This window comes from Hordeum vulgare, chromosome 6H (genome assembly GCF_904849725.1).
Source record: "Hordeum vulgare subsp. vulgare chromosome 6H, MorexV3_pseudomolecules_assembly, whole genome shotgun sequence".
In the NCBI taxonomy this organism is placed as follows: domain Eukaryota; kingdom Viridiplantae; phylum Streptophyta; class Magnoliopsida; order Poales; family Poaceae; genus Hordeum; species Hordeum vulgare.
The window spans coordinates 327,207,492-327,213,248 of NC_058523.1; positions in this window are offsets into that span (position 1 = coordinate 327,207,492).

The window sequence follows — 5,757 nt, forward strand, 5'->3', positions numbered from 1 at the left end:
ACCACAAATGCTCAGGGTAATCTCCACAACTTAATTGGAGACCCCGATGCTTGCCCGGAGTTTTACACCACAATTATTGAGCTCTGAGGCACCACCAAGCTTCTAGGACGCCAAAGCATCCACGAAGAACAATCTCTAGGGGTACCAAGTACCCAAGGGTAATAAGCTTCTCAACTTCTCACTTCCACGTATCACCGTGGAGAACACAAACCGATGCAACTAATGCAATGGCAAGAACACACGAAGTGGTCAAGTTCCTCACACTCAAATCCCTCCACAACAACAAAAGCTATGGAGAAATGTGAGAGGAAGAACAAGGAGCTCACAAAGAACTCCAAGATCAAGATCCAAGGAGTTCCCTTCACATAAAGGAGAAAGTGATTGGTGGAGATGTGGATCTAGATCTCCTCTCTCTTTTCCCTCAAGAACTAGCAAGAATCATTGGAGGGATTGAGAGTTAGCAAGATCTAAGAAGGTCAACAATGGGGGAAGAACACGAGCTCAACGGATGGATCAGATCCAATGGGGAAGAAGACCTCCTTTATATAGTGGGGGAAATAATCCAACCGTTACCCCCACTCACAGCCTGACCGGAGCGGTACTACCGCTGCTAGGAGCCGTACTACCGCTGCCAGAACGTCCGAGGGAGCGGTAGTACCATGCGGTACTACCGCTCCTAGCATGCAGTTATGAGAATGCCAATGATATAGAGATGTGAGACCTCTATGAATTAATAACCGACAAAACTTCCAACATCGTAAACATCATAGAAGATGCATATGGACTCCATTTTCGATGAACTCGAGCTTGTCATGAAGATGACCATAAGCTCTAAAACTCACAAGGAGAAACACCAAACAAGAACCAAGATATGATGCAAGGATGCAAATTGTTTGAGCTCTCAACGAACGATACGATCAAGGTACTCACTTGAGAGCCCCCCTTGACAGTACGACAAACTATCCTAGAATAGAAAAACCTATCAAGGGCAAACCTATACCTTGCACCTAGTCCTCTTGAGCTAGATGATGATGATCTTGGCTTCCTCAAGATGGAACACCTTTCTTTATTGATCCCCCATACTCACTATGGGTGAGGCACTCTTCATAACATTCTTCACAAGTCCATTGCCACCATAATGGATGGCAAGCTTGAAGCATGATATCTTCGTGATGCTCCACTTGAACTTGCACACCGCAATCTTGATGACGATCACCAGTTGATGTCATCCTTCATAGGTTGAATGAGATCTTCCTGTTGATGCAAACTCATGGAAACACACCTAACCCCCACATAGGACTCTCACGAAGACATGTGTTAGTACACAAAAGCGTTATGGACAATGCTTACCATACCATGGGATCACTTGATCCTTCTCGGTACATCTTGTACGCTTTGTGTGTTGATCATATTGATTTACTCTTTGCTTAGTCTTGATCAACCTTGTGTCTTTATGATCAATATTTGGATAATACTTTGAATACAACCTTGGTCATCATATAAACTCCTTGAAACCAACATATGGACTTCAAGAAGTGCCTATGGACAAATCATTCAAATATAACTTAAGGCAACCATTAGTCCATAGGGATTGTCATCAATTACCAAAACCACATATGGAGAAATATGCTCCAACACCATACCTAGTTCAATCTTGTTACCGGCAAATCTCTTTATTCATTCCATAATACAAGATCCCGTGACTAACTCCTTAGTCACATTGCTTGCAAGATTTTTGTGATACTATATTACCGAGTGGGTCCAAAGATACCTCTCCGTCATAAGGAGTGACAAATCCCAGTCTCGATCCATGCCAACTAAATAGACACCCTCAGAGATATTTGTAGAGCATTTTTGTAATCATCCAGTTATGTTGTGACGTTTGATACACACAAGGCATTCCTCCGGTGTTAGGGAGTTGCATGATCTCATAGTCTTCGGAACAGATACTTGACATGCAAAAAGCAATATCAATAAACTTAATGATACGAGCACATGTTATGCTTACGGTTGGGTCTTGTCCATCACATCATTCTCCTAACGACGTGATCCCGTCATCAAATGACAACTCATGTCTATGGCTAGGAAAACCTTAACCATCTTTGATCAACGAGCTAGTCTAGTAGAGGCTTACTAGGAACACATTGTTGTCTATGTATACACACATGTATCCGAGTTTGCATTCAATACGATTATAGCATGGATAATAAACGATTATCATGAACAAGGAAGTATGATAATGACCACTTTATTATTGCCTATAAGGCATAGTTCCAACATGAGCTCCATCTCCTCGCCCCTATAAATCTTGCTGTCCTCGCTCCCCAATCCACCCCTAGCCCCTCCCGAGACCCTCCTCCCTCGTCGGAATCCCTCGCTGGACCTAGCTTCGGTTGCCACACTCATTTGCTCGTTGTCGTCGCCTCGCTCACCCCGAGCCCTCGCCACCACCACCATTGGCCTCGCCTCGCTTCGCTACACCCAACCATCCACCCATCGAGCCTAAAACCCACCACCACCATCGACGTTGCCTCGCTCCCCACCGTCATCCCCGACACTGTCTGACGCCACCATCGGAGCCACTGTGCTCGCGTGCATCGGTCGGTGCCCTCGCCTTCGTCGGAGACCCTCGGGATCCATCGCCCACATCGAGCCTGATCCCTCGCCACCATCGAGCTTCGCTGGAGCCTCCCTAGACTTCATCTACTGTTGTTGTAAGCCTCACATGCACTCCCAATCCTTGGATCGTAGACGAACGCGCGATATTAGACGATTTAAAGTGTCGAAATGTTTTATGTTTAGACTCAGTCGTCCGTCGTTTTAGCCCCGCAGTGAACCCCCGAAACCAACCATAGAGTGTCACGTGTCCCTTAGCCGAATCGTAGTGATTTTTTTTCTTTTTCCTGTTTTTGTTTTCTTTTTTAGAAAAGTTTATGTTTTAGATTTTATATATCTTTTATGTTTCATATCCTTTTTGAGTGATTATTTTTGCTATAGATCAAAAATTTGTTATATTTTCTCTTTGTGCAATTAGTTTTCAAATTTGAATAGTTTAAATTGGAATTTCCTCAAATTTGTTTCAAACACTAGTTTGTGAATAACTTGTGTTGAAAAATAGATTTTGATTTGATTCTTTTTGCTCCTATTCATTAGTAGAATTTTTTATCCATCAACACATCAACTTTTATTTTTAGTTTGTTTTAAATTGGTGTTTTAGCAAAAAATAGTACTATTTTGAATCTATTTTTGTTTTGTCTTTAATCTTCTACATTAAATTGTTTTCATTTTTTTGTCACTTATGACAAAACTTATTCTGCTTCCGTTAGTCAATTGTAGTTACTTTTGTTAGTTAAAATAGTTTTTACTATTTTTGTTTCTTTCTGCATAAAACTTATTTAGGTCATAAGTAGAGTTTTATAAAATCTTTTTAATTAATTATTTTCCTACTAAAACTTTAAGTAAAATACTTTATGTTAACTTAGTTCTTTTATATTTTCTTTTCTATTAATTTATTATTTTAATGTTTTCTTTTTTTGTTAAATTTTTACTTAGGACAAAACTATTTTGTTGCTTGTATTTAAAACCCTATAGTGTTCTTTATGGTTTTCTTTTGAATTTTTATTTGGATTTTATTTGATTTTATTTTACTTCATTATTGTTTTATTTATTACTTTTAATTACTGGTTTTTAGGTTGATCGCTAGAATGCTTGCTTATCTGAATGCAACGTTTGGATATATAGATTTTCATCGGAGAGTGACGAATAGTCGTGTCAAGTTATTTCTAAGAGCGATATAATATTTATAAAGTAATACCAAGCAAGTTCACTTTGACCATATTTTCATAACTATGTTTTTATTGCATTTAGTGTCACTATTTCAACAATTGCTCCCATAGTTGTATTGAATCTTGTAGTTGTGTAGAAGCATGAGGCAGGAACCCACACCGTGATACTAAGTCCTCGGAATGTTATTTATTTTAATCTTGTGCTATAGTAGAAGGGTATTGGTACGAGTGATCATGGGAGGTGTCAGGAGGAGGACTCTATGATCAATGACGACAAATTCAAGATGGCAACTTCAAGGCCAACAACTTCAAGGCCAGCATCTTCAAGACCCGAGACATGATTTCAGTACACACTAGTGGGTGGAGGATGGTTTGATGGGAACCCTTGAGGAACCAATGGATGGCCGGGATGCATGGAGAAGCGCCATGACATCTTGTGGAAAGCGTTACCCAAACCCAAAGAGATGAAATAATACTTCATGTCTGGAAGCTTACGTGTGCAGCCAGAAGTCATTATTGAGTCTGGCTTGGTTGACCTTAGTCGTGACTCTGCCGGGACGGTGCTAGAAGATGTAATTGATGGTAGGATTGGATGGGCACTGGACAGTGGTCAGGGGAACTCTTTGAAAGACCATGTTTCATTTGTCATGTTCTCAAACACCCCGGTAGTGCGAGGACTTACAAGGAGGGAGGGATTCTTGTGGGTAAAGTGCACAACACTCTGCAGAGTTAAAACCTAATCGATTAGCTGTGTCCCCCGTTATGCACAATTTGAGCCTCTGGACTTGGATCTATCTTTGAACTCTCAACACCATACTAATAACTAATTATGGGCAAATTATGATACTTGTGGGCTATGAGACATCCGTTGGCGGAACCATGTCATGGTAAATAACTATGTAGTGAAGACTCCTCATATTCCTTTGATGTAGGGAAAATAAAATCAACTTATATGCAAAAACTCAAACACATAGCCACAAATCCATATTGCATATAGAATATATTTATCATATGTTTCTATTGAGATCTTGCCGGTACATTCAATGTACTGATCTACACGGCTGCAACATATCATGTTGTAGGAATTCAACGACGAGTAAGAGTTAAGAAATAAGGTTACGGTCTACACTCAACTTGCCGTTGGTGTTGATGGGACTCCACACCCTTAATGCTTTGTTTCCACTTTGGTATGTTATACTACGGATCTATGGCATTTGTTTTACATGTGATGTTATCATATTTTGTCGAAGTATTGTGTGTCGGGTCGCTAAAAATATCAGGTGATGTCTACTATGCAACTTTATTCTTGTAGACTATGTTGGCCTCCAAGCGCAAATTTTTGTAGGGCAGTAGCAAATTTCCCTCAAGTCAACGACCTAAGGTTTATCAATCCACGACAGGTGTAGGATGAAGATGGTGTCTCTCGAACAACCCTGCAATCAAATAAAGAAATCTCTTGTGTCCCCAACACACCCAATATAACGGAAAATTGTATAGGTGCACCAGTTCCGTGAAGATATGGTGATAGACGTCTGCTATGGATAATAGATATAGGTTTTTTAATATGAAATAATAAAACAACAAAGTAATAAGTGACTAAAGTGAGTGCAAACGACATTCAATGCTTGGAAACAAGGCCTAGGGTTCATACTTTCGCTAGTGCAATCTCTCAACATCATGAATATAATTTAATCGTATAGCAATTCCTCAACATGCGACAAAGAATCACTCCAAAGTTCTTACCAATAGCGGGGAACATAAGATGAAATTGTTGTAGGTAGGAACACCACCTCAAATTTATCTTTCCAATCAATCTATTGAGCCATCACTAAGTGTCACAAACATCCATGATATCGTACTGCAATAACACCATATGACACACATCAATCAAGTGTAATGTCACCTAGATATTCCAATGTCACCATGAGCATCTGTGAGTTAATTATTCAATATGGATTAAACAATTTCAAAT